The following is a 12371-nucleotide window of genomic DNA, read 5'->3' on the forward strand; positions in this document are numbered from 1 at the left end:
AAAACTGGTTATTTCCATGGTAAAAATATCTTAAGCAGGCAAAACCTTTCTAGCATTCTTCATAGAAAATAAATAACTCCAGAGGGATAAACAGCCCCACCCATGTGCCCCAGCGATTTCTTTTTTCTCGGCTGGTTATTCCAATCTTTCCCATACAGTCCACTGTTGCACTGGCTCTCTCCATGTCTCAAGCCCGTCCAAAAAGTGTTCCCCAGACATTCCCTTGCTCCTCCTCTTTTGCAAACATCTCTTGTGAGCAACTTCTACCACCCTACCGCATAGGCAATATTCTGCACTTCATCCCTTACCGTCACCTCCTCCTCTGTCTCTGCTACAAGATGCTAGTGGCATTTGCAGCCCTAGCAGCACACACACACTCTTGTAGCTCTGCCTGCTAACAGAAGCTGTTTCTCTGTCATGCCTGTTCTTGGAAAGGCAGAGCAAACTGTCCCTCGCAGGGTATTTATACAGGCTATTGCAAAAAAGTGCCAGGAATGGTAGCACACTTAAGCATGGCTGTGAGTGATTTCAGTCTGCAGGGGCCAGTGTGGGCTGGAGACACTGGCCAGTTCCACATTCACAACTAAAGCTAAATTCAGATTCTCTAATTTTTTATCTTTTGAAGGCAGATGGAAGTGAAAAAGGACAGTGAGGCTGAAATGTTCAAACTCTTGTGTGGTTTAACACCTCTTCCCCTGGCCAAGCCCAGCAGCATCACTCCAGATGCTGGACCCTCCTGTTTGAAGCCATGTGTCAGTGCACATTCACCCAAAAGATTTCCTGGTGGACGTGCAGGGAGGATGAGGGAGGCCACCCTGTGCCCCGCAGCCTGGCCCCATGCAGCATGCAGGAGGGTCTGCTGTCACCATGGGTCCAACCCATGTGCGGGAAGATATCGCTGCCCTCAACCACGACACTAGCTCAGCTGGCTGAGCTAACCGCTCACCTCTGAGGATGTATGAAGCTGAGAGCAAGGAAAGGGCTCCCAGGGAGCAGCCTTCAGTGGGCTGATTCAGCTGGGCGGTCCCTGGACAGTGTGATGCTCAGCCTGCACCCGCATCCCAGCAGTGTCACAGGTCGCCTTGCTGAGCCTGCTGGCTGCAGGGTGCTCTCATGTTGCCCTCTTGTGGTCCTAGAAAATGAAGGACCATCTCAACTCCCCTTACTTTCCAGGACAGAGTGAGAGGAGTGGGATTTCTTCTCTAGAACAGGACAGCCAGCCCAGGAGGCCACGTCACTCACCCTCGCAGGGTGCTGTGGTGTTGGCAGTGCAGAGTCTCAGTCGCAAGCTTTTTCCCCTACAAGAGGATTCCCAGGAGATACAACCTTCTGGAGGACTCTCTCTCTCTGGGCTAGGATTTGTCCAGCTCATTCTCCTCCCAGCTCTGAATATTTTTGTGTTGAACAGTTTGGTAAAGCTCCACTTGGCCATGGCCGAGCTCTCCACGTGAAAACATGGTTACAAAAAGTTTCCGAGGCAGCACTCTCTTAAGCACGCCTCTCAAAGGCTTGCCATGAACTTAGCCCCCAGTGTTGCAAGAAGCGTGGGCTAAAAACGGCGCTAAACCTTTGGACATAACATCTGCAGCGCAGTGGTTTCACGTTCTTTTGAGGCTCCAGTCAAGGCAAAAGCAGTTGACAAGATTGTGTCAGAAGACACAGTGAACAGTCAGTCCTCCCCATCCTGTCTGAGCCACTCATGATTTTGTAGACCTCTTCCTCCACCCTATGTCCTTCTTCCAACCCTACACGGTTATTCACTGTACAGTCTGTTCCCATACCTCTGAGCATCCTTACTGCCTGCCTCCGAACCTTCTTCCATTCTCTTTTACCCTTTCTGAGATGATGGGACCAGAACTGTATGCAGACACTGGAGAAACACGTAAACAAAGTAAGCCAGGCCCAGAAGAATGAACCAAAACACTTACAAGCAGGACTCTGAGGATCTTGGGATGAGCAGGAACCCCAGTGGGGAGGGCGGATGGGACTCTGCGCATGCGATGCATGCTGGTTTCTGTGGCTGGCATAAAGGAGGCAGAAAAAGGGAAAATACAAATAGCTGAACTCAAAGAAGAGTGAGGCAGCTTTGCTGGGGATATCAGCAGAGGTGGGTTGGTCATGGCAGTGACCTGAAAGGTTGCAGGAGGGATCAGAATGATGAAAAAAGTTCAAAACCTGTCTCGGCAGGCAAGAACAGCAGAACCTTTGGGCTCAGAGGACAAAATCTAAAACCCTGTGGCAGGAGCTGGCATCCCTTCTTTAGCTCCAGCAAACCGTATACAAGCAACCGTACCTGCGGGGAAGAGAGCACCCAGCTCCCTGTGCAGCTTCGGGCCCTCTGCCAACGGCACCGCGCCATGCCAGCAGTGTGGGTCCCTGCCTCGGGAGTCAGCGCCCAGCCTGTGCACACACTAACATGACTCTGACAGCGGTGCGTGCGACGCGCTCTGCACACCCCGCTCCTGGCTGGTGGCAAGCCAAGCTGGGATCTGGGCGGTTGCTATGGAGAAGTGTAGCTAAATGCACAAACCAGTGCCAAACGGCGGTAACTGCTCTGCGGGCTGAGAGACTCGGGGCTTTACAGCATGTTGCTGAGGGATGGTATCCCTTGGGGCGTGGAGGCTTTTTTTGGCCTGCCAGGAAAACCAGTGCAGGACCTACTGTACTTGGTGTGTCTGACCCGTGCATGATGCCCTCCCTGTCACATGGGGTTTTTTTTAATTTGTTTTTCTCCATCTTGCTCTGGCGTGATCTTGTGGTGAATCTAAGCAGCCAAAGCCAGCTCCTAGCAGCAAAACTGAGACTGCACCAGATGGACAGCGTAGACCCGCTTGTCACCTGCTGCCAAAGCTGAAGCCCACAAGGCAGCGAGAGACTCCCAAGAGAAGGCAACAGCGGGGAAGGGGAGCCCCGGCGCTGCTCGTGTCTGCGAGGCGGCTGCGCTTTGTAGGGAAGAAGTCGAAGAGGGTTTGGACGGGCAGCTGCCTGTCTCGCTCCCCGCCGGGCTGCGGGGTGCTCTCTCAGCGCCCTAGCAGGGGGGCATGGCACGCAGGTGCTGTGCCCCAGCCTGGCGGCTACAGGGGTGGCTGCGCCCCACGGCCCCACGCCTGTCACCCCACGCTGGGCAGCGTGTCCCACGTCGGGATGTCCCCGTGTGCCGCCGGGGGGGGTGTCTCGAAGGCTGGGGCCGAGCGGTGCTGCCAAAGGGGATGTCCCCATGTCACCCGGGGGTCCCGAGGTCCCCAGGCTGCGGGCCAGGCCCCGCGGAGCAGCTCCGGCCCGTCCCGCCGGCCCTGGCCGCGGCCTCCCAGCAGCACCACGCCGGGCCCGCCAGGCCGGGCCGTGCGGAGGCAGCCGGGCGGCGGGGCGGGCCGCGGGGCCGGGCGGGGCCCTGCGAGGCCGGGCGGGCGCTGGGGGCCGGGCCGGCCGGGGCCCGGGCGGGGCTGGGCGGCCGTGGGGGGCGGAGGCGGGAGCGGGACCCGCAGGGCCGGAGCGGCCGCGGCGCCCGGAGCGGGCCGGGAGAAGGTAGGGACCCGCCGGAGCGGCCGGGGGGAGCTGCGCGCTCCCTGGCCGCCGCCGCCTGGCCGAGCCGCTGCCCTGCCGGCCGCCCGCCTGCCTGCCTCCCCCCGCCCTGCGCGCCCCCGCGGCCGCCTGGCCTGCGCCTCCGCTGGGCCCCCGGTGCGGCCCGGCCCCCGCCTCTGCCGCGGCCCCCGCCTCTGCCCGCCGCCTCCCGCCCCGCCCGGCGCCTCCTGCCCTCGCACCCCGTACCGGCACTCTCTTCCCCGCGCCGCCCCGCCGAGGCCGAGGCCCTGCCTGCCCCGGGGGCTGCCCTGGGCCGGGGGGCTGCCCTGGGCCGCGCTGGCCGGGGTGGGTGCCCTGGGCCGCGCTGGCTGGGGTGCTGCTAGCTCGGGTGGGTGCTGCTAGCTCGGGTGGGCGCTCTCCCCTTGCGCCAACAGCCGGGGTGCGGCACCGTGTGGCCCTCCAGCCCTGCGTGCCCGGCTGGGTGCTCGCTGTGCCCCGCCGACTCCGTCCATGGTGCCCATGCCACCTGGGAGCATTTCAGGCACCTTGGCAGCGTGGAGCAACTGTGGGGTACAGCGGGAGCCGCCCTTCTACTCCCCACATTGCATCCATTGGGGTTTTGGTCTGTTAAGCTGTGTCTGTGCAGGCGATGGTAACTCGGGGTGGTCGCCCACCAGGCAGGCATGCAGCTGGTGGTAGCTGGCGTTGCCTGGACAGCTTGTTGCAGGGGAGCACCTGGCCCTGTAGAAACTGTGCAGGCATCCAGGGCCTGGAGTGGTCTGGCACCGAGAGCCTGGAGCAGTGGCATTGGTGAAGGGTGGCACAGGTGGTTGCACACAGAAAGCAGAAGCTGCAGGCTGCAGCGCTGTGCCTTCTCTGGGTGCTCCTCTGAGAGCATCTGCTCTACTTGCGCCAGCCTGGGAAGAGAAACTCCCGAGAGTTCCCTCCTGTTCTCACTCTGGCAAACGCAAATGCCTCTGCGTTGCTGCCAGCCTGACGCTGTCGCCTCGTACTTGAACAGAGGTGAACCGGAGGTGCCTCCTCCAGTGGCCTCGCGGGGGGATGGAGGCTTGGCTCACCCTCAACACCTCCTGAGAGGCTGCTGCTGCTGCTCCTGTGCTGACTCTTTTGCTGACCCTGAGCGGAGCCTTAGCTGATCCTGTCCTTGACACAATTTGGCGTCTGAGTTCAAACATGCTGCCGTTCCTGGCGTTTGAAGTACTGTCCCCACCTCTGTCCTTCCATGTCTCGTTCTCCTTGCCATAGTACCTAGGAAGCCTCTAGTTGTGTCATAAGCATTAACATCTGTTTTGAGGTTTGTCATGTTTCCATGACTTTCAGTTTCTTCTGAAAAGGCTCTCTCTCCCCTTGCCTCTGTCATTCTCTCCTTCGCTTCCATTACGATTCTCTTTTCCTCTACAAAAGGCCTGAAAGAGTTTGTAGATACAGAATTTGCAGTTTTGCGGACGCTTTGCCAAATGCAGCCTCAGTACCGTGCTACAAGACGTCACCATCATCCCCCTCATCTTGACTCACTCGTCTGGCTGCAAGTCGTGCTGGGCATTGTGTCTAAATGTGTCCTGCTTGTTTGCGAGGCCCTCCGTAGCGCCAGCAATGCCCACATCTCTGAGCTGGCTTCTGCCGTTCTGTTCTTGAAATCCTCTGCTCTGCCAAGGCCAAAGGTTTCAGTTCTCTCTCCAGCTGCTCCGCTTAGGATTAGCAGTGACATTAAAAACTAGTATGAACATATAACGATTTTAGAGAAATGTTAACTTAGCAATGGGACAGGAGGAACTGAGCAGTAGGGGAGAGGAAAGGAGCGACACTCGGAGCCTTGCAGAGCACCGGCTCTGCTCGCCATCGTGGGAAGCGTGGCTGTGTGATATCCCAGGGTTCAGCGTGCAGTGGGTGACTGTTCAGACAGACTTTGTGACAGTGGTGACGTGAGCTTGGGTGGGACAGCCTGAGTTGTTCTTACCTTAGCACTTCACTACCTTAACTGATAATTTCCCCTTGACCTCCAGCAAAAGTATTTTTCTAATCATGTTCTAAGGATTGCTCAACCCCTCTTCTGAGCAACACAGCTTTTACTTTGTCTTATTTTTAGAACCTTTCTGTTAGGAAATAAAATCTATTGCTTCCTTCTCAGGAGCACCTAGGGACTCTGAAAGGAAGAGATCCGTGTGATGCCAGATATCAGCAGAGTCCCTGCCGGGGATTTAGGTTCTTTGGAGATAATGAGCAGCACAGAACAGGAGCAAAGGTGGGCAAAGAGCAGAGCTTCCAGGTCAAACTCAAGTCATTTCCAGATTTCTGGACTCCCTGCCCAGCAACCCAAGCATTTTAATGGGCTTCTGTCCAAAAGCTATCTTGAAAAATATTGTTCAGGGTGCAAAGTCAAGCGCTCCAATGTTGAGGAATGTCCTTGTAGCCCCAGTTCAACCTGTTTCGGATATGTACTCAAGGTGTAATGACTAATTTTTTTATTGTATACTACTTACCCTGGGAGCCCAGCCATGGGTACCACACAGCAGAAGTGGTGCTGCTCTTGGGATTTTGTCTGTTCCTTATTCTAAGTTGTATCATTTTAGCCTGTCTGCAAAAATGGCAAGAGGGACATCTGCATGCCTTGGGGTGGGAGAAGACAGGACTCAGTAATGGGGTCTGTAAGGTGCGTGCAGCCACTCCGTAGAGAATTTGGGAAACTCTTGTCTCCTAAGCTGGTGTTTTGGCCTTTGCGTGCTTGGGTCCCTAGTGCCAGAGATTAAATATCTGTCACAATCTCCTTGCTCACATGTTGTGGCAAGGTGTTCTGCTTTGCATTAAAAATTGATGCTGTGCTGTAGTTTCTGGATGACTTTCCTTTGCTCGCCGCCTGGCCCAGCAGGAGCTCTTCTTCCTTCCTCCCCAAGCTATGCTTACCCCACGCAAATGCCACCAGCCTGTCCTCAGCCGCGTCCTGCAACGGAGCAGGTGAGAACGCTGTGACAGCCAGGGCCCAGCTGGAGGGAAGAAGTGGTTTGAATGACTCGTGTGGTGCGTGGCAGAGCTCCTGGGGCAAATATCCAAACTGTCGCACATGTGCGGTGGGAGGCCAGAGGTTGCTGAAGCAGCCCTTGTCCTTGGCAGTCCTGGTTCGAAGGGCTTGGCGATCCAACCTAAATGTACTCATTTTAATTATTTTTTTATATGTCAGACCACAGACGGAGGAAAAGAAGCTATTTCTTTTCAAGTGAGGAGATTCCTCTTCCGCCTGGGAGCCATATGGGGCTCCCAGGAGTGCGTAAGAGGAGATCCTGTTTCCCACTATGTGAAGCTCAGTGGGGAGGCTCTTTGGGATCTGCTGAGACAAGCAGCACGTCCTCACGAGAGGCTGCAGTGGTCAGCATTTCCCTGGTGGGAGAAGGCTCCTCTCCTCTGCACCATTGGGTGGGTTTTTGCCCTGCTTGCTGCCTCATCTGTTCTCTGGGGTTTGTAGGGTCAGCTCTGCAGTTTGCTGGAGCTGCAGTCCCTGCATTGGCACTGTCTCCAGCCGGGGCTCAGGCAGCCTGGCTCAGCGGGGTATTGTTTATCCCACCCAGGAATGTGCAGGCGAGCAAGAACCTCCGGGAGCTTACAAAGCAACATGTTCTGCTCCAAGCAGGGGGAGTGACTGCGGGTGGCAGGGCGGCTCTGAAGGCTGGTGTGAGCGGTCAGGGCGTGCTGGTGTGCAGGCAATGTCCTGCCCTTGAATGTGGATGAGGACTGTGCAGGCTGTGCAGATGCAGTGGGGTAAGGAGGAGGGAAGGAGGGCTGTCAGATTTGGAGACCACGGGGTGGAACAGAGGAAAAGAGTAGGGAAGATGCCTCAGCATGTAGTTAGTAAGCTTGATACAATCACGTGAGAAGCCAAGCAGCACTCTTGGTTTCTTCCCACTGCATGTTAGGTACCGATCTTGCAGCCTAGAGTGCAGCGAGAGCTGCAGCAAATCTCTTAAGAAAGCCAGACCCAGCGGCTGGAGAATGCACTGAACAGGGCCGAGGGGCATCTCCATCTCTGGGGGTGGATTGTGTTTTCTGTGAACAGGCATTAAGCTATAATGAGTGGAAGGAGGCATGAAAAGGCATAGGTGAAATGCATGGCATTTTTCGATTTTAAGAAAAGATAACTGGCTGTATTTGTTTAATATTTTTAATATTAATTTATTTATTCGTTCTGCCACAATCTTGGCTTTTGTACGTTTCTGAGAATCTGACTCCTTCCTGGTCTACTGCTCCGGCAGGCTCCAAGGTTTTAAAGAGACCGAGACATCTGCTGCACAAGAATCCACTTGTCCCTCTTGTGCAAACCAAGTGTGCCTGTGGAAGCCCACACCCCGTTTTTTGGTCTGGTTGGTGCTGTTAATTTCTCGGTTACAGTGCTGTAGTGCTGACCATAGCCAGCTCTAACAGTGCTGCCTCTTGAGTGAGAAGCTAAAAAATGTTATTTAGAGGGAAACAAGTGGATATTGCCTGTGAAGTTTGGTTTTCTTTCTGCTAAAATTGTGGCATCCATCCATTACTGCTTTCTATCTTGTGATCTGATCAGCGCTTTGGGTATACCACCAGATTAGCTGTCTGCAAACCCTTTGGGTCTTTCCTTTTACTGGGGCTATTAATACTTTTTGTAATCAGCCTAAAATGGTCTCTTCATGTTGCTGCCTTAGCTCTTAAGTGCTTGAAATCCTTGCTTCAGTGTCTTTCAGCAAAAGCAGGGAAGACAGAACTCCTGTTTCTAAGGTACAGAAATTCATCAGTGACTCGTTTGCTCACACTTACCATCAAAGAGATACAAAAAGGAAATTTGTATCACCATCTTCAGTAGGCCTGCTTTCATCTAAGTGGTGGTAGGTCATCACTTTGAGCAAACGCCTGACAATAATATAGTGTTGGTGAGTCCATTGTTTGAGACTTCTTACCCTGCACGATTTCAGCTGCAAAAAGAGAGGAGGGGTACGAGAAGTTGTCTGAGTCAGTGTGTAAATGCCTCCTCTTGGCTGCTGTGGCTTGATCCAGTCTGTGCTGAAGTCTCAAAACAATACTGTAACAGAGGTAATAATAGCCATTATTTCATTCTGGTCCCTCCTTTCATCAGCCCACGTTGGACCAGCCACGCTCCAGAGCTAATGGCGAAATGGGATAGGCAGTCTTCCACGAAGGTAACGTTAATGTGTGCTGAGCATGCATGCAGGCAGGCTGCGGGGAGTGATTAATGCCGTGGGAATTCACTCCCTGCCTTGCTGCACGACGCTGTTGTGTCAGGCCCGCAGCTTGGCAGCGGGCGGGCTGCAGTCGGGCTCCAGGAACACCTAGTTTGTGCAGCGAGACAGAGACAGCGTGTTCTCAGCGGGGCGAGTTCACTGCTGCGCTGCAGCTTCATACTTGCACAGTGAGGCTGTCTTTGGATGCGGGTCTGCTGCTAGGCGGGGGCAAGAGTCCTGCAATTCGCAGTGCTGACCTCCGCCAGCGTGAAGTCCCAGTGTTTGCTCAGTTGTGGAGGAGCCCTCCCTCCCTCCCCCTGGCAGGCGGGGATCACTGTCCTTGAGGTGAGAGGGGATGGTGCTTGGCCTGCCCTCAGGAGCCCTGACTCACTGGGGATCGCAGGCGGAGCCCGGCTCTCCCTGCAATCTGCTCTTCCTGCTGGAGCTTCTGCGTGAGCTGCTGCTGGATGTTTGTTTTCACCAGATCTAGGGTGGATCTGGGAGAAGCTCGGGTCCACCATTAAGCCTGAAGAGTTGGACTCAGTAAGTTTCCAGTCTGGAAGATGCTGAGAGGCTTCCTTCTCTAGGTGGGGGTTTGGAGAAAACATTGGCAGGCAGCACTGCATGGAGTAAGACAAGGCCAAGATCCTGGAAAACATAATATTTTGTGTTCAATTCATATTATGGAGCAAGCAAACTCCACAAGACTGATTCACGGCTTTCGAATACAGGGGCATACTGTGTAGACTCAGATGGAGTCAGGGAGTGATCCTGCTCTTCTCGGTACTGCTGAGGGAACATGAGCTTGTTGGGATTCTTTTTTTGGCAGTTTCAGAAGTTACTTCACGCTTTCTTACCTCATGGGCTGGCTCTCGGGGAATGCTTTTCACATGAATATGTTAGTGCCTGTGTTTTATTATAAGTGCAGTTAATATATACATGGCGGAACAATTGCAATCCTGCCTGCCACTCTCGATCTTCTGTCTCACTGGAAAATCTTGTACATTTTAATGAATGAGTCCCCAGAGCTGCAGGTGAGCTAAGGAAGTGACACTGCTGTTTTCATGGGCAGGATCTGAGCCCCAGGCAGTGGGAGAGCCGTATCCTCAGCCCCAGTGACTGCAGCAGAGCCAGGGTTTGGGTCTGCAGCACACATGCTGTAATCCTTGCACTCCTCAGCCCACTTTTACATTACACCTTTGACAGAAGAAATGCAAGAAATCTCACTGTACCATCATGTGCTCCTGGAGAAATTACCCCAAGGCAGCAGTTATGCCTAGATATTTTTCCCCCCTTTGTCCAATGCAGCTGTGAAGTTTGCATATTCAGAGTATGGCAAGGATTCCTAGGACCCTGAGCTCGGTCAGCAGCCTGTCTGCGGGGTGGAGGGCAGCCCCAGTGCCTGCAAGGGGCTGCTGCAGCTGCGCCTGTCGCTGCTGCTCTCCTGTGTCCGTCAGAGCATGCAGCAGCATGTCCCAGCCACCCCACCTCAAACAGTGCAAGGCTCCTTCCTTGTCTTTAGTATTTCCAAGCTAATTGATGGCTCTTCCATCTTTTTCCCTGCTCCACATGGTCATGTTTTTAATACTGTTACTCCTTCTGCCTCAGTAGGTTCCTGCTACCCCAAACTGCAGCTCTTTGTGCTCCTGATTCACTCCAGTCCATTCATCTCTTTTTGGTGGCAAAGTGCTGTCGGCTGCTGGATATTGGGCTCTTTGTTTGTGCAGCCAGCACAACGCTGGTGACAAAGGGACAGCCTGTGCCCCAAGGAGCCCACGTGCTACGGGGAAGACAGTGGAGAGCAATAGGAGTGACGGACGGGACAGCAGAGGTGAGGGTGGCTGGGGGCCGGGGCGCAGCGTGCTGGCTTCAGCGGGGGCACAGCTGGGGGTGGGGAGGGACGTGCTGAGGAAGCTGTGTCTGCCGAGCACAAACCCGCTTTGTTCCCAGGAGGTGAGTCGGCCTGGATAAACAGAGCGGTGCCGTCAGCAGAAAGCCTTTCCCTGGCTGGATCCCCTGCTGGCACTCTTGCTGGAAGTTGGCTGCACCTCATCAGCGGGGATGTTTTTCTCCTCCCCGTGTTAGCGTCCCCTCTTCCTGACTCTCTGGGGCTCAGGTGGGCCATGCGCGGCTGTATGGAGAAATGGGGGCCCCGGAGGCCCCGTGTGTTCGCTGTGGGTGGTGGTGTGTGTCGTCACCGTGCTCTTTCTGCTGTTGGCTAGGCGGGACGGTTTGACAAGCCATGCTGAGTACGGGACGGGTGTCGCCGGCTGGGCGGCGCTTGGAGGGTGACTGTTCACCATGCACGTAGAGGTGCTTTGGGAGGGGAGGAGGTTGGGTCCCATTGCAGGGAAGTTGTGTCCAACCGGGCGGAGTGGGGACTCTGCTTGTGATGTGGGAGGAAAGCAGCCAGTGTGGAGGGGGCTGGTGGGGAGGATGCTGATGTCCTGGCGTCGCAGGGGGCAGGGCTCTGAAAGCACCTCAGAGAGGGGTCAGCAGTGCCGTGCTCTGCCCGTAATTGCAGTGGGACAGGAAGATGAAGGGAAGGAGTCACTGGTTTGAGGTGCAGATGTTGAGGCATAATCTTAGGGTTCCTGGTTGCCTTGGATGGATGCACCTTTCAGTTCCCCTCCCGAGGGATTTGGGAGGAGGAGAAGGTGCAGCTGAAGCTGCAGGACTGCTGCTGCCTTGGTGCTGTGTATTGCCTTGATGGTGAGGCTGCTTAGTACGAAGCAAAGATGATACAGAAAAGTGTCCCGGTTCAGCAGCCGCTTCCAGAGGAAGGGGGAACCCAGGACATAACCCATGATGAGGACGTCTTTGCCTGCCTTCAGGTCCCCTGCCGGGGGAATTTCAGCCTTGGCTCCCAGAGCCTTGGGCAGGGTCTGCACCCTCATCTCATCCTGGCTTCTGCCAGGAGCCGTGGTGAGGCCTCCCAGGGGATGGCTGAGCCTGGTACCTAGAAGACAGAAGGGGCATTTCCAGCCAGGTCTGAGGATGCCCAGGCTGGGTCAGCCCAGGTGGGGGTGGGAAGAGTTTGCCAATGGGGAAGACGGTGGTGGGGTGAGTTTGCCTGAGTGGCCTTTGTGCCTCTTCTCTTGCTGGACAGAAGAGTGACGCTGCTCCAGGACGTGGTTCCTGGGCCCTGAGCGGTGGCATGGGGAGGGGGCTGCCTGTGCCCATCCCACCAGAGCATGCTTGGTGGGACCGTGCAAGTGAGTGGTGCTATCTGCCCACCCAGCCCTGGCAGGCTCAGGGCCCTGCCCTGCATGTCAGGGAAGCGCTGAGCTTCCTCCCCTCCTCTTGCTTCCTTCCTGACGGGAATTCACTTCCAATTTTCTTGTTGCTTCTCCCCCGATTGCAGCACAAACATGTGTCCCCACAGATAGCCAGAGGGGCTGGACAAGGCAGGTTAGACCATGGGGGCTGCATTGCTGCAGACCCTTGGCTCCTGTGGCATGCTTCACGTGGTGAGGGGTTTCAGGGAGCTCAGGACAGGGCCCCCTTGCACTGTTCCTGCCTCTTGTGCTCAGGAAGGGTTTTACTTTCTGAGCATATATGCGATAGTTTCAGGTCTTTCTGGCTGCTAACAAACTTCCCGCTGTGTCTCAACCTTAGGTACTGATCCGC

Source organism: Calonectris borealis, chromosome 7, assembly GCF_964195595.1.
Source record: "Calonectris borealis chromosome 7, bCalBor7.hap1.2, whole genome shotgun sequence".
In the NCBI taxonomy this organism is placed as follows: Eukaryota; Metazoa; Chordata; class Aves; order Procellariiformes; family Procellariidae; genus Calonectris; species Calonectris borealis.